Source organism: Hyperolius riggenbachi, chromosome 2 (assembly GCF_040937935.1).
Source record: "Hyperolius riggenbachi isolate aHypRig1 chromosome 2, aHypRig1.pri, whole genome shotgun sequence".
NCBI lineage: Eukaryota > Metazoa > Chordata > Amphibia > Anura > Hyperoliidae > Hyperolius > Hyperolius riggenbachi.
The window spans coordinates 47,826,842-47,849,117 of NC_090647.1; the positions used below are offsets into that span (position 1 = coordinate 47,826,842).

The following is a 22,276-nucleotide window of genomic DNA, read 5'->3' on the forward strand; positions in this document are numbered from 1 at the left end:
TACACCTGTTGATTTTCAAGTGGAATATTTAAACTGCTGCCATTTTTACACTGTTAATAGCAGATGCCTCAAACCTGCTACAGTTGGTCATTGGGTGACTGGGGTTCAAATTCTGGAGAGGGGTGGAGCCACAAACAGCCTATCTGATTTGTTTAATTTCTATGGGAATATACAAATTATTGATGCCAAGGACCCCAAAGCTCACAAACTTGGCCATTGAGTGTTTGTGTGTTTTAGGTTTAGAAAGTGGGCGGAGCCAACACCAGTCAAATACATACCCGGGCAACGTCAGGTCATCAGTGGGTGGAGACAAATACAAATTTCACTGGGAAAATGTAAACTGTAGCAATTCTGTTAATGGCAGGGTTTTTAAATGTTGCACAGTTGGTCACTGGGTGACTGGGTTTAATATTCAGAAAAGTGGGTGGAGCCTACAAAATTGAATCAAACTTCACCTATTGCTTTTCAAGGGGAATATTTAATTGCTGACATTCTTGCACTGTTAATGGCACAGGCCTCAAACCTGGTACAGTTGGTTATTGGGTGACTGGGGTTCAAATTCAGAAAAGGGGTTGGAGCCACACACAGCCAATTAGATTTGTTTCATTTCAATGCAAATTATTGATGCCAAACAATGCAAAGCTCACAAACTTGGTCAGTGAGTAATTGAGTAACTGTGTGTTAGGGTTAGAAAAAGTAGGCGACGCCAACACCAGCCAAATACATTCCCGGGCAATCAGCTAGTAAAGAATAAAAGCCTTGCTGAGAATCTCCTATGAAGAGATAGACTAGTCCAAAACCTGTCACCTCTGTCAGATTTCTACTACCTACTGTAAGTGACAGCAACATAGGAGAAAAGTAATTTATGGCTCATTTTACTTTGGAAAAAACATACTTCTTGTTTATCTATATTTGCACATATTTTAAATTTGTATGCCATAGTGCCCCTTTAAGGGTGACATTTGTTGAGTGTGTGTATACAGCTTACCTCTCTGTCACTGCAGAAGCACACTTATCCTACACATATACATACACATCAAATGGTTATTTATCACCTACAGATACTACAGAAACCATTTCTCGCATGTCATACATGTGATGCTGTTTAACCATAATCCTCCCTGTACTATCACTGAGTCACTTCAGAGTGTCCATACCCTGAGATCAGACAATCTATTACACCAATATGTACACTAGATAATGTTCTCACTGAGAACACCTAATGTACACACATGGCAGAAACACTTACAAGGTGTACACTGACTGGGAGATTAAGAGACCGCAGAGGCTCAGCATTCTCTCTCTATTACGTAACGTCGATTCTGATATTTATTAATAATAGACGTGTGAAAGTTTTCAAAAGGGGTTGAAGTCATCAATATTTTCTTTGCTGTGATGATTATGAGAGTGGAGATAGACTAACGGGAGGAGCCAGTGACAGGAGAGAATATAGTACAGCTCTTGTTCTGGTGCACGGTAAGGTGTAAACGCTACACAAGTCTGGCCAAATAAGCAAGAAACCAGATTAACCACTTCAGCCCACAGACCATTTTACCCTTACCGTCAAGAGCCATTTTCACCTGTCAACGCTCCTCCCATTCAATTGCCAATAACTTTATAACTGCTTCTCACACCTGATCTTTTGTCACAAATTAGGTTTTTTGTGGACGATGCTTGTTTTCAGTAATTACTTTATTTTCTATGTATTTTATAGTGAAAGACAAGAAAAAAACAAAACAAAAAAATACACTATTTCTCCAATTCCATCCCCTATAGTTTTAAAGTAAGCAATGTTACTATAAATAAAACCTACCCATTTTATTTGCCCAGTTAGTTGTCCCGGTTATCACAACATTTAAATTAGGGGGGGGGGGGGGGCTTTGGAAGGTATTTATTTTATTATCTGTTATTAAAAAAGTGTTTAGCCTGTATTATTATTATTTTTTTCCACTAGATGACGCTAGAAACACTATCCTGGGTTATCAGGAAGTGTTATTTTTTTTTTGTTTACACTTTTGTTTTAACTTCCGTTATTATGAATGGACATGGATGGCCCCTGAACAGGGTTATGTCCATTCATCCAGGCACTGCCATTGGTTCGGGTTACACTTGTACCCCTTAACCAATCGTTGCCGCATAAATGCCGCAGGGAATGAGCCTCAGGCATGTGCACATGGACGAGCACCCACTCTGCTGTATCTCTATTGGCACATCCAAAAGACAGGCTGACGCGTTTCAGACAAGAGGTGTGGTTGTATACAATATGTATACCTGGAGGCAGTGTGTTTTTAGGTTATGTAGTAAGGAGTGCAACCTAGCCAGAGGTTGAAGGGGGATGGCCTAAGTTAGAGCATATGTTTGTCTAAAAAAGTGAGTTTTCGTTTAAAGATTTCAAAGGTTGGAGAGTGGCGGAGGTGTTGTGGAAGGGCATTCCAGAGGAGGGGTGAAGCACGTGTGAAATCTTGTACACTTGTATGTGAGGAGTTGATTCTAGAGGACAATATGTCTAGATGGACGTATGTCTTTTTTCAACCAAAATAACTATGTAATAGAAGATCATGTGCAGATCTGATATTGCAGTTGGGTTGGTATCTGGAAACTAGTGAGGAGATGTACAGGAGAGAGAGATTGTGGAGAGCTTTGTAGGTGAGGGACGAGGGTTAAGAGTTTGAACTAGATCCTTTGGATGATTGGCAGCCAATAAAGAGCTTGACACTGACAGAGAGGAGCAGCAGAGGAAGAGCGAGAAGAGAGATGAATGAGACGAGCAGCCAAATTCAGTACCGACTGGAGCGGTGACAGTCTGTTAGTTGGTAGTCAACAAAGCAGTACATTGCAATAGTCCAGACAAGATATTGATGTATTTGTATTTGTGTTGCTGGATGTCCTGATTGTACAGAGTTTTTAACTTCTCATGTACGGTACCTATGCTCCCCAATATTTATTTTGTACTGTGTACAGCGCTACAAAAGATTGTTGGTACTATATAAATAAAAATAAGTATAATAATATAGCTGGCATTAGAAGGAACATTCTGCACAGATCACCTGGACTAAAGATATCACCACCAGTGATAAATGTCAGAATGTGAATCAGGGTGAGGAGAGATTTTACAATGGGCAGACAGCAATATACAGCTACAGGAAGCATGTATGATGCTGAGACCTATATTTCTGGATGTGCGCAACGTTGAAATGGACATTACCATACCAAAGTGAGAATCTTCAATACTTTACTGTATTTAGCTTTATTTCACTACAGGGCCTCTTAAGAACACATTTCAGGAGTGGTGATATCAGATCAATCCACGCATAACAGGGATTGACACCTGGCTGACCAAACTGGAATTCACAATAAAGTCAGATGTCCAGCGTCTAGAATAGCGTGGATGAGGGCAATAAGACAGTATAATAGAGGGGGTTCTACCAATGTGACCAGGTCAATAAAAGCAAAGCATAAATGTCTCCATTGTGTGGAAGTTCCCATGTCCTGCCTGTAACATGGAGATCACCTCACAATGCTGGACATTGTTGGATTTTGCTATTGGGGATGAGAGGAAGTCTGCTGACGGGACTGGACTGTCCATGTGATGTTCTGTGAACACCTCGCAACATGGAGGAATTATGCCTGACATCAGCATACAGGCACATGCTCGATCCCCTCGCTCTTGTGTCCTGGCATGCACGCTCCACTGTAATGAGCAGTACATGCTGTGGAGACAGCGCACTGGGGAGCGAGCGAGCGCGTGGCTGTATGCCGACGTCAGTAAGCACGGCCATAAGGGTGCTGAATGGACATACTGCACAAGTGGGGCCAGGCCTGGATTTATATCACAGGAGCCTAAAGGCATAGATGTCCTGGCATCCTACATTTCGCCCTCCATGAACCTGCAAACCCCCGCCGCACCGCACTGAAAGTCAGAGGTCACTTTTCCCTTACATACTTACATAGTTATTTGGGTTGAAACAAGACATCCGTCCATCAAGTTCAACCAGGTCATAGGTAGTTACAGGTGTCCCTTAGCATTAGGTAGCCAGAGGTATCCTCAGTATTAAGTAGCTTGTGGTGCCCCCGACTGAAGGGATATTGCCGAGTGGATTGGCGAGAGCTGGGTGACTCTGCATAAGGAAGGAGGCAGGCACCTAGGGAGGGGAGTGAGCCGCCTTTCTACCATCAGGGACCTGTAGGCACGTGCCTACAGTGCCTTATGGTAAATCCAGCCCTAAGTGCGGTGCAATGTGTCTGGATCATAGGTTATGCGAGTCGCCCGGGTCGGCCTGTAAAAACAGGGCTTGCTGCAGGAGAACGTTGAGGGACGGAGGGCGAGGTAAGTATCTACTTATACCACCTCACCACAACATGTGCCGAATTACCCAGAGTCCTTCAGCTCTGGTATCCTTTAAAAGCATTACAACACAGAGCTGGTCCAGCTGGCACTGGAAAATGAATGCTTCTCACCCCGTTTTCCACTATTTTAACTCCTAGACTGTCCTTACTTTGTAATATCTTTACTGTCTGTGCTTGTATCATATTTTTTGTGTTATGGTAATTGTAATGACCTTACAAGGTATGTATTTTGATCATTATGTATTGTAGATTATATTTTTAACTTTGTTATTATATAGGCAATAGTGATTTGTTTTTGTTTTTTATTGTAATTTTTTTCTGTTTTCTAAGCAGTCAGTCTGTGTGTTTATGTTATTAAGGACTTTGGAGGGCGGGACACTCCTTTGTAGGTTACATTTCCTAAATGAAGTTCACATTTTGTAAGATTTTTGCCTGACAAAAAGTACAAAAGGGATTTCTGTTACATACAGTGTACAATTTATTGGTATATTCTTTTTCTTGTTAAAGGGAAGGGACCCTTTTTCTTGTTAAAGAGAGGTAACTTAAATAAAAGATTACACTTACCTGGGGCTTCCTCCAGCCCACCATAGGCCATGAGGTCCCCCAGGATCCTCCTGGCTCCTCTCTGTGTTTCCCCGGTGTCTTCCTGGCTCCTTTCCGTTTGCCGTCACCGGCCCCCGTTACCGGTGACACCCGGGGCTCTTCCTGATTCCTGACGCATGGTGTCATCACGCCAGCCGGCGTGACAAGTCTGCGCATGCGCAGTTTTCTAACGTTCAATAAATGCATTCGCAGACCAGTCACGCTGGCCGCCGTGATGACACGTAGCGTTGGGGGACCTCGCGACCTCAGGTGGGCTGTAGGAAGCACCAGGTAAGTGTAATCTTTTAATTTAAGTCACTGCTCAAGGTCACTTTAATCTCAGATGGTAAGCGCCTTTTGACCATTTCAGCGTTGCGCACAACCAGAAAAATGGGATCTCAACTCAACAGAGATCAAAGGCCGCATTGCATGCTACTATTTGAGGTTAAAAAAAAGGCAAAAAAAAACAAACCAAATATACCAATACATTTTACATTGTATGCTGCAGAAACCGCCTATTGTACTTTTGTCAGGCAAAAATCTTACAGATGTGAATTTTCACATTAAATCCATTGCGGCTATAGAGTGAAAGTACCATAAAGGTTGTTATTACCTGGAAAAAAGTGTGGTTACTTGGAAGAGGATTGTCTTGTTTCTCTACATAACTTCAGTGCAAACATACAACTGTTGTGGAGCCACCTGCAGAAACCTTAAAGAGAAACTTTACCATCAGATAGTAGTAGAGGGAAAAAAATAACTGCACTGCAAAGTGAAAATATAAAAAAATAGACGATAGATCAAGAAATGATCGATATTCGACATGTAATTTGTCCATGCTTGATCCATTGTGACCATGCAGGCCATCGTTTTTGCTGCTGGCAGACAAGAAAAAAAACAGACAGCACTAACTGCTAACATCATATACATATACACACACAGAGGGAGATTCTGCCTGCTTGACAGTTGGACCAAAAAAGGTAATTTTTGGTGGGCACTGTAATTCCAATCGCAGCGGCTAAGCATACTGATCTCAGAAAGTAAGCATCACCCAAAAACCTCAGCGCTATAGAATATTTAAAGTAAACCTGAACTGAAAATTAAAAGTCAAAATAAACATACACAGGTCATACTTACCTTCCATGTAGTCTACTCCTCAATCTCTTTCTCCTCTCCTGGATCCTGTTTGTACACTGTGATCAATGGAATTCTCCGTCCTCCATTTTGAAAATGGCCATTACCCCATAACAGCTTCCTGGTCAGCACACAGTTAAACTGTAACATCGCCCACTTGAGCCATAGGGAAACCATGGACATTACCTGACACATCAGTTGTCCTCTCAGCTATAACTGACAGCAACTGATATTTTACTGACAGAAACTGATATATTTCAGATCTGACAAAATATTGTCAGAACTGGAAGGGATTATTGTCAGAAGAAAATGGTGAGCTTCTGAGAGGAACTAATGGCAAGGTAACTCTGTAATGTTCATTTAAAGTTACCTCATGTGTTTATTTTAAATAATTTTACTCAGTTCAGGTTCCCTTTACGGATGAATAGTAAATGCCAGAATATCACTCTGGGGCCCAATTCACTTATCCTCCTGAGTTTTCTCCTAGATGATATTTTAAAATCTTCCAATAAAATGCCCTTTAAACCACCAGCAAGCAATAAAATATTCAAAATTATTTTGATAGTACTTTTTAACTACTTTTTGATACTTTTTCCATTGCAGAGTGCTAAAAAAATATTTTAAATCAAAGAACTTTTTTTCCTCCTAGGAGAAAACTCAGGTGAAAAAATGAATTGCATATGGCCCTGAATCGTAGTAGGTGCTCTTATCCGCATTGTGACCAAAAACTTTGACTTCCAATATTATCTTTCAGGCAGTTCACTCTGTGACACCGTAGTAGACCAGTGCTCATAGTTATCCCATCACCACATCAAGGCAGAATACAGAAGATGATGCAAAAAAATGTTTTTAATTCCATATGCTGAAAACCAGTATACTCACTAGTAATAGGGACCTGACATAAAAACAATGCTTTTCCTAATGTCAGTGCTCCCCATAATCCACCCTACCGGTTTCGACTCCTAGGCATCGTCAGGGGTATTGGATAATGGGTAGATGGAAAATCACTTCTCACACTGAATGGCTATTGACACAAGTTCTGTTCCTAGAGGGTGATAAATCCAAATATAGCATGAGTTTAATTTCTCTATAGCGAATGTAAATAGTCTTCAACAGTTGGGCATTTCCTCCATGACCAACAGTTGCTGCTGAGCTGATCTGTTTGTTGCTGTCTTCTTTATTTTTTGCATGCTATAGTTCAAAAAAGTTACTTATCAAATTACATAGTTATCAAATCTAATAGATTTGTTGAGCTGATTGGTGAATCAAATCATCGCATGTATAGTTAATTGGCCTTGTTTAGATTTTCCAAGCTGCATTGAATGCAATTCTCCTGGGTAGCTATTCTCATGCCTTTGCAAGCTGGAACACCATGAATACATATTGATCAAGATAATACCATGAAGAAGTGGCCTTGTGCATGGCAGTCATGCATGGATAGAGCACTGCACTTTGACTAGGCTACACCATTTTTTACCCTTGGATTCTACAGCAGCAGAATAAACAGTATTACATTTTTACAAGTAGTGCTGCATTCTCAGCAGATTCCCTCCCAAAGTGTAAATATTGAGTGAAGGTGAGTATTATCAGCTCAGCTGTGCATAAAGAAACCACACGAGGATCGGCTGGCGAGATTAGCAGCTTTTTCACCTGTGTGGGCAGCCAGAACAACATGCTAACCACATGCACTGAGGAGGAGGGGCCTAGCCGTACAAGTGTTACATAAGTCACAAACACACAGGCACTTCAAGAGGCCATTTAAAGTGGACCTGAACTCTTGCACAGGACAGTCGGAAAACAGAGAGAACTGCACCCTGTATGTATTTATAGAACTTAGCCTGTCTAATTCCACCTCATCTGTGACTAAATACCACTGTAATTTGATCTCTCAGCTGTGTCAGCTCAGGAATCTCCTCTGCCATGGCAGATCAGCTAATTCGTAAACACAGTATGTTAAGCATCTGTCTGCTTCCATGAAAGCATGAAGTACACACACTGCAGATTTATTGCAGGATTTGTATTAGCTGTAACAAGGAAAGGTTTTTCATTAACCTCCTTGCCGGTTATCCCGAGCTCAGCTCGGGGTAACCTGCGCAGGAAGATTTCTCAGGCCCCGCTGGGCCGATTTTCAAATTTTTTTTCCCTACACGCAGCTAGCACTTTGCTAGCTGCCTGTGGTATGCGATCACCGCCGCTCACCGCCGATTCGCCGCCGCGCCGCACCGCCCCCCCCCCCCCCTCCAGACCCCTTGCGCAGCCTGGCCAATCAGTGCCAGGCAGCGCTGAGGGGTGGATCGGGATTCCCTCTGACGACCCAACGTCCATGACGTCGATGACGTCATCCCGCCCAGTCGCCATGGCGACCGGGGAAGCCCAGCAGGAAATCCCGTTCTGAATGGGATTTCCTGCTTACTTTGATCGCCGAAGGCGATCGGAGTGGATAGGGAGATGCCGCTTGTCAGCGGCTATCATGTAGCAAGCCCTCGGCTCGCTACATGATTTAAAATTTTTTTTTTTTTTTAAAAGTGCTGCGCTTCCCCCTTGCCAACAGAATTGTAACAGCAAGGGGGTTAAAGATTATTATGCTGTTGCTTACCTTTTAGAGCAGAGAGGAAGTTCTGAGTTCAGGTCCGCTTTAAAGAATGAAGGAAGGCTCAGTTTATTCCATATAGGCGATTTCTACAAATATTTCAGTGTACTGACATTATACATTTATATATCATCATTGACACATTTATTTTTATCGTGCTTTCAAATGAAGCCAAGGAGAAAATAAACTGATGAGATAAATAATTGCATTTTATCCTCTCACTCCTAAAAATTTATTTTTTTAGATATCTCATAGTTTTGTTTTATATTTAAACATTTACAAAGTAGATTGAATGTTTTATTGTCTCTGCTCAATGGCAGCCTATTAAGTGTCCCAGAGCTAAAATACACAAACTATTTACCTTATTTCTATTGCATCATGTCACATGTTGCCTTTGCTACACTTTAAGGTTGTGTACATAGACCCAAGGGGAGGGAAGGGACGCAGGCGGGGGAGCGGCGGAGAGTGACCGTTTACATGTAAACAGCCTGCTATCGACACGCTGTGTGTCGCTAGCACGGCGGTTTAATTTATGGGGGACAGCAGAGCGCAGGGGGGGCTGTGAGGGGGAGACAGTATAGTAACAGAGGCTGGGCATTATATGCAGACCCAGCCTCTGTGTGCTAATAGGATTATTAAAATCCACCTCGGGTTCTCTTTAAGCAGAACTCTTAACATTACATTTGATAGCAGTTTAACAACAACAAAATGCTCCCAACTCTTCCTCTGGGAGGACAGTCCCTCTTTGGGCGTCTCACTTGTTCCTGTTTTTTTAAAAGGGAAACCTCAAAAAAAGAGTTTCGTTTACCTGGGGCTTCTACCAGCCCCATGCAGCTGCCCTGTGCCCGCTCTCCCTAAGTGATCCTCTGGTCCCCAACAGTGACTAAGTTTCGATTTCGGCGACAGAGCCAGTTGCCAACCCTGGCCGCACGCACGTCCTCGATCACGCTCCCACCACCGGGAGCTGGGAGCGTGATAGAGGATACAGGTACAGTGGTCGGCGACTGGCTCTGTTGCTGAAATCAAAAAACTTAGGGCCAGTGCACACCAAAAACTTCTAGCAGATCCGCAAAACGCTTTGTGAATCAGATTTTCAGAGCGATTCTAGGCATGCTTAGAGAGATTTTTCAATCTCTAAAAAAAATGCTCCAGAACCGCTCTGGTGCAGGGGGGGGGGGGGGGGGGTGTTAGGGGCGGTAATCGTGGCATGACGGCGCGGGCACAGGATGGCTGCAGGGGGCCAGTTAAAGGGGCACTATGGCGAAAAATTGTAAAATATGTGCAAACAGACAAATAAGAAGTACGTTTTTTCCAGAGTAAAATGAGCCATAAATTACTTTTCTCGTATGTTGTTGTCACTTACAGTAGGTAGTAGAAATCGGACAGAAGCAACAGGTTTTGGACTAGTTCATCTCTTCATGGGGGATTCTCAGGGATTCATTTATTTTCATAAGCACTTAGTGAATGGCAGTTGCTCTGTCCAACTGCCAAAAAACTGTGTAGTGAGCAGGGAAGCTGGCCAGCATCATTGTTTAAATCCTTTTTAGGGAATATCTTTATAAAGAATAAAAGTCTTGCTGAGAATCCCCTATGAAGAGATGGAGTAGTCCAAAACCTGTCACTTCTGTCAGATTTCTACTACCTACTGTAAGTGACAACATTATAGGAGAAAAGTAATTTATGGCTCATTTTACCCTGGAAAAAACATCCTTCTTATTTGTATGTGTTTGCACATATTTTATATTTTACGCCATAGAGCCCCTTTAAGTGAAACTCTTTTTTTAAGGTTCTCTTAAAGCAGTAGAATTAGCCATACTATGCCGAGGAAAAAACACATATATAAGTAGATAAATACTTGATCTACTTACGGTACATAACACATGTATTGTTCTGTCCACGTTTTGATTTCAGTGAATGTTATACAGTAAGGGCCCGTTTCCACTAGAGCGAATCCGCATGCGTTGTCTGCATGCGGATTCGCATAACCAATACAAGTGGATGGCCCTGTTTCCACTTGTCAGTTTTTTCCTGCGTTTTTCTGTGCAGGCGATTCGCAGGCTATGTATTTGATAGGGAAAACGCACATGCGTTTTTTGCCGCGAATTCGCATGAAAAGTAATGTAAATTGAACCAGGCAGTGACATGGTTAAATTCGCATATACCCTGCCTATGCGAAATCGCGGCAAAAATGCACGCGGAATCGCATCCGCATGCGATTTCGGCAGCGGTGGAATCCCGGCGATTCGCACCGCACTAGTGGAAACAAGCCCTAAATGAAGAGAATTCTGTTCCTGGTGGGAACCATGTCTTTTGTCCACAGTTTAGGCTAAATCCTGATATAATTTCTGCCCTTTACTTTTTGTTTCTTTTCTCCTCCAATCTTGTAAACACAAGTGAGCAGGGGATCGTGTTTCAGATAAGCAGCTAGGCAGGGAAATAAAGGGAAGAGGTGGAATATATTATAGATAAAAAGAACCCCCAGCATGCAACTGTTTGGCACTGACTACTAAAGGGCTAATGTGATAACTCCAAATCATAACAGCAGAAAAAGTTTTGAAAGTTTTAAATGCAGGATTACCATATTTATCACTTAATACACTCAGACCAGTTGCTGTTGAAATTTGATTTTTATGGTGACAATCCCGCTTTAAGTTTCTCGTGCCCTCGCAGTCACTCATGGATCCTCCGGTCCCCCCCCCCACCAGCTTCTTTGCATTCCCGTCCGCAATAGCGTCCTGCGCCTGTGCAGGATGCTATTGAGGACGGGAACATGAAGAAGGATATGCGTGACCAGGCCTGTGCAGGCGCAGAAAGCCTGCTGACTCCCTGTCAGGGCCTGTCAGCGAAAACGAAACTAGCTGGCGGCGGGGGTCCGGAGGCTCCGTGAGTGACTGCGAGGGCACGGGACAGCTGAAGGGGGCTGGTAGAAGCCCCAGGCAAGTAAAAATGTTTTTTTTTATTCCTGGCTTAAGTGTCCCTTTAAGTCTGATGTATGGATCTGAATTAATTAATGTATGAAGGCAGTGAAAAGAGCTTTTATGTTTTGACAAACTATATGTTCAATATCTGAATTATTGTTCTAGTATTTTTTTATGAGCATTATTAAGGGAAGAGACATCTCTTGATTCTGTAAATACCCCCAAAAAATTACCAACATTCTTTAGCTTCCAACACATGCAGAGCTGATCATAATCTGCTAGTATCTAATGAAGATTATCTTCTAACTGACCCATCACATTCACCATTTTATCTACCACCGCTCATCGCAGAAACCAGCATCAGCTCCACCCAAACTTTGTGAACTTTATTGAAATGTGTGTTTGTAATAGATGGATTAAACAGAGAATCCCGAACGCTTCAAATAAAGAGATGGCACACAAGGGTTATATAGCAATTGTGCTGTATTGGAATATGTCTGAAAAGTGCACATCTAGTTTGGGGCGGAGTCCTTCCTCAGGTGCACCTCCCACAATTCTACCAAGCCTTAAAGTGGCCCTGAGCTCAGAACTTCCTCTCTGCTGTAAAAGATAAGCAACATCATAACATTTACGGAAATAACATTTCCTTGTTACAGCTTATAGAACTCCTTCAGAGATGCTTCAGTGTAGTTACTTCCTGGTATCCTGGGAGCACAGAAAAGGTTAGCCTCCTGTGTTTAAATATTGGCTCAGAATTCGGCAGACAACTGACAGCTCAAATTACACTGGATTGTTACTTACGGAGAAAGGAGATTTACAGATGCTGTTCTCTATAAACACATGCAGGATGGAATTCTATGTGTTTCATTGTCTCCTGTGCAAGACTTCAGGTCCACTTTAATTGTTCCACTTCAGTGGATTGCAGGAGGTGGTGTCTCTGTGGAGACGTGGAGACTAGAGCACTAGTAAGGCTGAGATAATTCCCAACCAGAAACACCAGAGGTGGGTTACGATTTAGATAATTCCGATACCCAACTGAACCTACAGTATGGGCTGGCATTGCTCAGGGGAGTCTGAGAACTGTGCCTGCTGGCTCCTCCTCCCTGGTCAAAACCAGCCTGCAGATGATGATGAGGTAAAGGGGAGATGCCTTTTTAAAAAAAAACTTTTTTGTAACATTTGAAAAATAGTGATAACAATAAGAGGAAGAGGAATTAGATTGTAAGCTCCTCTGAGGACAGTCAGTGACTTGGCTATGTACTTTGTAAAGTGCTGCAGAAGATGTCAGTGCTATATAAATACATAATAATATGGTAAGTCATTAAACTATGAATATGGTAGGGATTGGTTTGTGAGCTCCTCTGAGAACAGTCAGTGACATGACTATGTACTCTGTAAAGTGCTGCAGAAGATATCAGTGCTATATAAATACATAATTATAATATGGTAAGTCATTAAACTGTGACTATGGTAGGGATTGGTTTGTGAGCTCCTCTGAGGACAGTCAGTGACATGACTATGTACTTTGTAATGTGCTACAGAAGATGCCAGTGCTATATAAATTATAAATACATAATAATAATTATTATTATTTAGTATTTATATAGCACTCTCATATTCCACAGTGCTGTACAGAGTATATTGTCTTGTCACTTAACTCACAGAGGGGCTCACAATTTAATCCCTTCCACAGTTATATGTCAATATCATGTAGCGTATATATATAGTAGTCTAGGGCCAATTTAGGGGAAGCCAATTAACTTATCTGTATGTTTTTGGGATGTGGGAGGAAGCCAGAATGCCCGGAAGAAACCCACACAGACACAGGAAGAACATACAAACTCCTTGCAGATGTTGACCTGGCTGGGGTTCAAACCGGGGACCCAGTGCTGCAAGACGAGAGCGCTAACCACTATGCCACGCCATAATACATAATATACCTAATAATAATATGGTAGGACATTAGACTATGACTATGGTAGGATTAGATTGTTAGCTCCTCTGAGGACAGCCAGTGACATGACTATGTCCTCTATAAAGGGCTCTAGAACAAAGCAGGGCTTTTTGGTGCCTGCTGCACGCTGCATATCGCTGAAGCTTTGCGTGGCTATAGCGGTAATGCTGTAGTCCGCGCCGAGTACACAGGAAATTTGGGGATCCGGCACATTCTGACATTATGCAGGTACACTGATGGCCGGTAGCTTGGCTGGGGACCTTTAATTAATAACACAGGCTTTGCTAGATCCACCCCTATGTTCTTATATAAATAAGCAGTATTCTCTTTATTTCCATTTACTGCCAGCAGCCTGTTGCCGGGACACTCATTGTGCACCATTATCTCTGGTAACATGAACAGGAAACAGGAAGCCTCCAGCGTGCCAACACTCTTGTCTTTTAGGCAAACTTCCTTCAGTTTCTATTGTGTTCTGCGGATGATATGAATAAAAGTCATCTGCGTGGTGACAAATTACACTTACAATGATGAGATGAGGGTGAGAAGCAGGGAGACCCCAGGCCTTGCTTCCAACACTTCCAGTATCAGGGATACATCACAGCTAAATAGTCACTAGGCATTTGAAGCAGTCCTACGTGTAAACAAACAAGGCTAAAAGTACGTACACACATCCAATATTGATTGGCCATTTTATTTTAAATACCTTGAACAGCTTTTTTAACCCTTTCAGGACCGGCTGCCTAGCCCCCCTTAAGGATCAGGCACTTTTGCATGGGGGTGGCACGCGTTTGGGGGGGGGGGGGGTCAGGCAGCCGGATCCTGTTGCTGGGCTTGCTGGGTTGTGTCCCCCTGTGTGGCCAGGGGTCCCCCCTTTCAGCAGCAGCTTTCTCTCACCTTCCAGGCTCCAGCAATGAGCCGTTGTGGACACCACCGCTCTCTCCGACATCCCCGCTCGTACTGACGCTATGTCCCGGGTCGCGGTTTGATGACGTCATCGAGCCGCGGCCCCGGGACTTACGTCACAACGAGCAGAGATGCCAATAAGAGCGGTGGGGAGTGCCGATCGTCGTGGGAATGGCAGGGAGGTGAGTGGATCCTCTTCTTTCCCCCCTACCGCCGCAGCTGTGAAATTGATCACTATGATCCGCCGGCGATCGTACTGATCACGTGATCAGCAGCCATACGCGATGGCTGTTGAACACTGAGGGGAGATGCCAGCTGTCATATGACAGCTTAATCTCCCCTCTCGGGTGCGCAGGGTCGCATCGGGAGCGGAAACGGCAGGCGGCGTAGATCCTCCACACTCGGGATCCCAAAACGCTAGCAAAACGTGATTTTTTTTGTTTATTTTTCAATTGAACACAAATGCGATTTTTGAATGATCACAATTTTGTAACATTTGAATCGCCCACGCTCCAAAGTCGCAGAAAAGCGATACATGCACTGCATTTCCAATTTCCACAAATCGCTGGTGATCACTACAGAGAGATCACTGACATATACTATACAATACACTTGTGCTTTTCAAAGCAATCGCCAGCATTTCGAAGTGCTGCGGAAATCGCCAGAAAGGCTCCCCAGTGTAAATGGGCCTTGAATGTCATCAGGTAGTAAATCTGTGAGATAGACTCGAAGGATGTCTACAAACCAGAGACACACAGTGATACAGTGGGTTGCAAAAGTATTCAGCCCCCTTAAAGTTTTCCACATTTTGTCACATTACTGCCACAAACATGAATCCATGTTATTGGAATTCCATGTGAAAGACCAACACAAAGTGGTGTACACAAGAGAAGTGGATTGAAAATCATACATCATTCCAAACATTTTTACAAATAAATAACTGCAAAGTGGGGTGTGTGTAATTATTCGGCCCCCTGAGTCAGTACTTTGTAGAACCACCTTTTGCTGCAATTACAGCTGCCAGTCTTTTAGGGTGTGTCTCTACCAGCTTTGCACATCTAGAGACTGAAATCCTTGCCCATTCTTCTTTGCAAAACAGCTCCAGCTCAGTCAGATTAGATGGACAGCGTTTGTGAACAGCAGTTTTCAGATCTTGCCACAGATTCTCGATTGGATTTAGATCTGGACTTTGACGGGGCCATTCTAACACATAGATATGTTTTGTTTTAAACCATTCCATTGTTGCCCTGGCTTTATGTTTAGGGTCATTGTCCTGCTGGAAGGTGAACCTCCGCCCCAGTCTCAAGTCTTTTGCAGTCTCCAATAGGTTTTCTTCCAAGTTTGCCCTGTATTTGGCTCCATCCATCTTCCCATCAACTCTGACCAGCTTCCCTGTCCCTGCTGAAGAGATGCACCCCCCGAGCATGATGCTGCCACCACCATATTTGACAGTGGGGATGGTGTGTTCAGAGTGATGTCCAGTGTTAGTTTTCTGCCATACATAGCGTTTTGCCTTTTGGCCAAAAAGTTCCATTTTGGTCTCATCTGACCAGGGCACCTTCTTCCACATGTTTGCTGTGCCCCCCACATGGCTTGTGGCAAACTGCAAACAGGACTTCTTATGCTTTCTGCTAACAATGCCTTCCTTCTTGTCACTCTTCCATAAAGGCCAACTTTGTACAGTGCATGACTAATAGTTGTCCTATGGACAGAGTCTCCCACCTGAGCTGTAGATCTCTGCAGCTCGTCCAGAGTCACCATGGGCCTCTTGACTGCATTTCTGATCAGCGCTCTCCTTGTTCGGCCTGTGAGTTTAGGTGGATCGCCTTGTCTTGGTAGGTTTACAGTTGTGCCATACTCCTTCCATTTCTGAATGGTCACTTGAACAGTGCTCCTTAAGATGTTCAAGGCTTTGGAAATCTTTTTGTAGCCTAAGCCTTCTTCAAATTTCTCAATAATTTGATCCCTGGCCTGTCTTGGACCTGCCTTGTGTGTTCTTTGGACTTCACTGTGTTGTTGCTCCCAATATTCTCTTAGACAACCTCTGAGGCCCTCACAGAGCAGCTGTATTTGTACTGACATTAGATTACACACTGGTGCACTCTATTTAGTCATTAGCACTCATCAGGCAATGTCTATAGACAACTGACTGCACTCAGATCAAAGGGGGCCGAATAATTATGCCCACACCACTTTGCAGTTATTTACTTGTAAAAAATGTTTGGAATCATGTATGATTTTCGTTCCACTTCTCACGTGTACATCACTTTGTGTTGGTCTTTCATGTGGAATTTCAATAAAATGGATTCATGTTTGTGGCAGTAATATGACAAAATGTGGAAAACTTCAAGGGGGCCGAATACTTTTGCAACCCACTGTACATATTCCCGTCTAGTGACCAAGCCATGACCTCTTCTGAGAGGGAGGTGAATCAGAGAATCCATATCTGTCATCTGTCATCACTTCAGAATGGTGAGATTTACGGTTATACAGTTAGTCCAGGTGAATTCTACTTTACACCCTCATTGCAAACAGTTCAAATAATAATTGTGACATTGGGAAGCTGAGAAATGAAAAGTAACACTTTGTACAGAATGCAACATAGCAGGGTAGTTCTGTTTAGCCTGTGTGTAAAAACTGTAAGGGCTTGTTCATACCTGGGGTGTTTTCGCCCTTTTTTAAGTACCGGAGATTATCAAAATCGCCCTAAAAGCGATTGTGCAATGATTCCCTATGAAAGTGTTCACATCTGAGCGGTTCGATTCCGATCCGCTCACCAAAGCGCTGCCTGTACCATTTTCAGGGCGATTTTCCTATAATGGCAGGTATAGGATAATTGCAAAGAGATTGGTATAGCGATTTCCCCAGCACTTTTAAAGGGAAACTGGAGAGAGATGTATATGGAGGCTGCCATGTTTATTTCCTTTTAAGCAATACCAGTTGCCTGGCAGCCCTGCTGATCCTCTGCCTCTAATACTATTAGCCATAGCCCCTGAACAAGCATGCAGCAGATTAGGTGTTTCAGACTTTAAAATCAGATCTGACAAGACTAGCTGCATGCTTGGTTCTGGTGTTATTCAGATACTACAGCAGAGAAAGCAGTGCTGCCAGGCAACTGGTATTGATTAAAAGGAAATAAATATGGCAGCCTCCGTATACCTTTTACTTCAGTTCCCCTTTAAGAATAAATACATTTTATTTATTCTTTTCCGGGTCAAAGAGTTCACTTCCTGACTTGCGTCAGGAAGTGAAAAAAAACAAATCGCTCTGCAAAAGCGCTTTGAAAAGCGCTTTACACAAAATCGCAACGTGCAAGTAAGCGCCGGGAGGGGGGAAAGAAATTGGGCAAAAAATTGAAAATTGCTGGCGTCAGCGATTTCGATTTTAGATGTGAACACAGCCTGAAAACCAGCAAAGTTTAATCACCCATGTCCATATCAGATGAGATTCCCCTTGGAGAAATATGACACTTATGCTGGGCATACACGGCTCGATTTTGCAGCTGGATTCTCCCACTCGATTCCGGGGGCGATTCTCTTTCTTATCTTTTTCCATTGTCCTCCATGCAGAATCGAGCGGCGAAACGATCGGGCGGGAGATTGGACATATTGAAAATTATCTATCGAACCATCTAAATGGCTTAGAATCGAGCCGTGTATTCCCAGCATAAATGTGCCCATATATTAGAAGATATATGAGCAGATCAACCAAGAGACAGATCTCTCTCAGATCGAAGAGAGATCTGTTGCCCGTCCATACATTCCCGATTGATTTCAGCATGAAATCTCTTGGAAATTGGCCTTGTGATGCCGCATGCGCCGCATGTGTCCCCATGCTCAGTGCAGTATACCTTACTTGTCCATGTGACATCACGCCCATGTTACGGCGGCAACCCCGTGGGGCGCATGTGTCCGGATTGCGGACAGAGCCCGGAGCCAGAGGCGGTGGACACAGACAGGTAAAGTATACTGCACCGGATGGGCGCATTTTACATAATGTAATAATGATTCCTTTTTTTATATAGCGCTTTTCTCCTGTCAGACTGAAAGCGCTTGTGAGGCAGCCACTAGAGCGCACTCAGTAGGCAGGCAGAGACGAGGTTTGAACCCAGGTCTCCTATGTCAGAAAAACAAAAGTTTGCTTTCCTAAAACAGAAAGAATTTGCGATAATTCAGGTTGGAGTGAGCTCGAGATGTCTCCCAGGCACCACTGCTGAATATATGCAAATTAACCATTGTAAGTAAGGGGGCTTTTAGGACCATTGTAGTCCCTTACACACCCCAATGAGTTCTGGGTCACCATGAGCTTGCTGGTTAGTCTGTGCCTCTCGGATTTACAAGCCCTACTCCATAGAGCCAAATTAATCCATGCCATGCACTGATGAGGATCAAACAATCCAAAACAGTCTGTATGCATGTTGGATTATTATGGCTCTGTACATATTAACAAGCTGACACATCATTGCATTCCAGCGGTTCTGGAGGTGTGTTTAGCTTCTAAGGGTACAATGGTTAATTTGCATATATTCAGCAGTGGTGCCTGGGAGACATCTCAAGCTCACTCCAACCTGAATTATCGCAAATTCTTTCTGTTTTAGGAAAGCAAACTTTTGTTTTTCTTAACATCTTAGTAAGGGGGCTTTTAGGACCATTGTAGTCCCTTACACACCCCAATGAGTTCTGGGTCACCATGAGCTTGCTGGTTAGTCTGTGCCTCTCCTATGTCAGAGGCAGAGCCCTTAACCATTTTGCTATCCAGCCACATACATTGGGGGAAAGTGATGGGGGTTCTGTCATGTTTGTCACTTGTTCCGATATCACACGCCCATTACCACTGCGATCGAGCAAGTCGGCCCTACATGTTGTAGCATGTCCGATCGATGCATGCGTGCAATTTTGGCCAGATACTGGTCACATTGTTGGTCAGGCATGCACTTGGCGGAACCAATTTTCGTCTGATTATAATAATTGAATCGGATGGTCGATCAGCCGCCAAGTCACCTGATGAATGACCACCTTAAAGGGAAGGTTCAGGGAGGGTGGTTAAAAAATAAAAATCAATTTCCACTTACCTGGGGCTTCCTCCAGCCCGTGCGCTCCAAGGCCCGGCACAGTAGTTCTGCGCCTGCGCAGTACAGCCCGGCGGACGTCTGATGACGTCAGCGCGCCGGCGTGGGACGCAGAAGTGCCGGGCCTTGGAGCGCAGAAGGCTGCCAGGTCGGGTCGGCCACCGGAGACCACCGGGAGCCTGCGGAGCGGCGGCGAGGGCACCTCCTGCCTGCCACGGGCTGGAGGAAGCCCCAGGTAAGTGGAAATTGATTTTTATTTTTTAGCCACCCTCCCTGAACCTTCCCTTTAAGGGACGGACGTTTATATGCCAATAGCTAGAATCAAGCTCCCTTTGGAGTAATTGCGTCCTTTTTCGTGGAGTATAAACCTGGAAGGTACATTTCTTCAGTCTAAAATCTTCCAAAAGTAAATCCACCCTGAACTGTAATGCACATTTTATAAAATTCCCCAGAACTTTCGCTGACACCGTCCAATGATAAGAATGCAGGGAAGCCTATTTCTGATCCATACGCTCGCAGATATATACATAGGTGGAGGCTGTGCATTGTTCAGAAAAATCCCTGTAAAGTGTGCCAGGGAGGCGGAGTCTGTAAACACACAATTCCTTATACCAGCAGCCAGTCACAGAGCCCAGAGATACCATGTATGGTAACTGTTACAGCATAAATGGAGTTTTGTTTCACTGAACCACGGAACAAAGTTTACAAAACAATCATGTTACTTAAAATATCTTTGTAAAATAGTTATTCTAGCTGGAGAATTAATCCTTTGTCTACCAGCCTCATACAAACACAAAAGCTAGCTAACGCACGCGTTTGGCCACCCTGACTGTTGAAGTGCTAGTTTTCCCCTACTTTACAGTGATATGTTTATACTGAAAGTTGTGCCCAGAACCGGGCTGAGACCTCCACTTCCAGGTCTCAGCGCTTGTTCCCCGCTGATGACGTACAGGCTGGAACGCAGACCGCACTTCCTGATAGGTGGAGGGCGCGTTCTCAGTACGCCCTCCGCAAGGGTAAACAGTAGTCAGCTGACACTTAGGCAGGATGTGCTGCTGTCTGATTGGATGTGTGGAGTGTGGTCGGCCACTGATTGGATGAGAGTTGTATTTAAACATGCTGAGTGCTCCCAGTCATCGCCCGTGATAGCATAGTTGTGGCTAGTTGCTGGGTGCGTACTAATATTGTTTATCTGGAATTTGACTCTTGGCTTGTTTCTTGACCATTCTTGTCTGCTTCCTGAACTGACCTCTGCTTGTTACCTGGATACTCTTGCCTGCTGCCTGGACCGACTTCTGCTTGTTACCTGGATACTCTTGCCTGCTGCCTGGACCGACCTCTGCTTGTTACCTGGACACTCTTGCCTGCTGCCTGGAACGACTTCTGCTTGTTCCCGGGACACTATTGCCTGCTGCCTGTATCGACTTCTGCTTGTTCCCGGGACACTCTTGCCTGCTGCCTGGACTGACCTTAGCTTGTTACCGGGACAATCTTGCCTATTGTTTGGATCACCCATTACTTGTCACTGGATCTGCTTACTGCCTATCACCATTGTGGACCTCATCCTCATCATCAAGGTACTATTTCAGTTTGACACTTGTAAACTCTTGAACTCTGATACTTGGTAACAGTAAAAAAGGGCGCAGGAGGCTAGTGGACAAATCGGGCGCCACCATTCACTCCCATAATAAATATAGTTTACTGGGCGCCGAACAGGAAAAAAGGGCGCCCGAGAATAATAACGTTTTCCAACGGCGCCCGAAGATTTTTAATGTTTTATAACTGCTTGTGATGATTTACGTTTCCTATTTCAATAAAACATTATTTTAAATGTTATCCCTTACTGTTTGTAAAAAATTATTATTCACAAAATGAAGCGATCAATACGTAACGTAAATTGTAATATATTTTATCCCTTACTGTTTCTAAAACTTTATTCTACACACAATACAGTGATCACTAAGGAGGATCTTAGGTTTAGGCACCATCAGGGGAGTCTTAGGTTTAGGCACCACCAGGGGGGTCTTAGGTTTAGGCACCACCAGGGGGGTCTTAGGTTTAGGCACCACCAGGGGGGGTCTTAGGTTTAGGCACCACCAGGGGGGGTCTTTGGTTTAGGCACCACCAGGGGGGTCTTTGGTTTAGGCACCACCAGGGGGGTCTTTGGTTTAGGCACCACCAGGGGGGTCTTAGGTTTAGGCACCACCAGGGGGGTCTTAGGTTTAGGCACCACCAGGGGGGTCTTAGGTTTAGGCACCAATACGGGGGTCTAGGGGTTAGGGGTAGGTACAGGGAGGGTTACTTACTATTTTTTTTTAAACGTTATTATACGTTTCACTTTTTAAACGGAAGATTAACGTTTTCACAATTGCCGATTTCATGCACATTATTTAATGATTTATAACTTTATAAAACATTATTTTTAAACGAAATATAGTACATTATATTTTTAAACGTTATCCATGTTTATCGTTTAAAACCCCGTGCCCTTTTTTCCCAGCGCCCCTTTTTAACGTACGCCTGATACTTGCCTCGGTGGGGCTCTGGGGGGTTATTGTCCACTCTACTTCAGTCTGTATACTTTCCATGTTAAGACCTGAGGGTAACCGTAGTCAGGAGATAAATAAGTGTCATGTTCACGCAGGGGCTTGTCTATAGATGAAGACCGTGTGCCGGGCTCAGAGTCACGGCACTAGATTGGGGTAGAGACTAATTGTAGACATAACCAGTCAAGCCTTACAGCCCCGTTCAGATGGCAAACCTGGGTGACTCAAGAAAACTAT

General features: G+C 43.8%; 1 protein-coding gene across 1 annotated transcript in view; it reads right to left on the reverse strand.

The window, feature by feature from the left end:
• Positions 1 to 6,970, reverse strand: part of CCDC83 (coiled-coil domain containing 83) — a 77,658-nt gene extending 70,688 nt beyond the window's left edge. Inside the window, exons 1-2 of the mRNA XM_068266745.1 lie at positions 6,943 to 6,970; positions 5,543 to 5,638 (exon numbers count right to left, since the gene is read on the reverse strand). The gene's annotated coding sequence lies outside the window, so the exon portion shown is untranslated. The remainder of the gene's footprint in view (positions 1 to 5,542; positions 5,639 to 6,942) is intronic.
• Between the last annotated feature and the right edge of the window lie 15,306 nt (positions 6,971 to 22,276).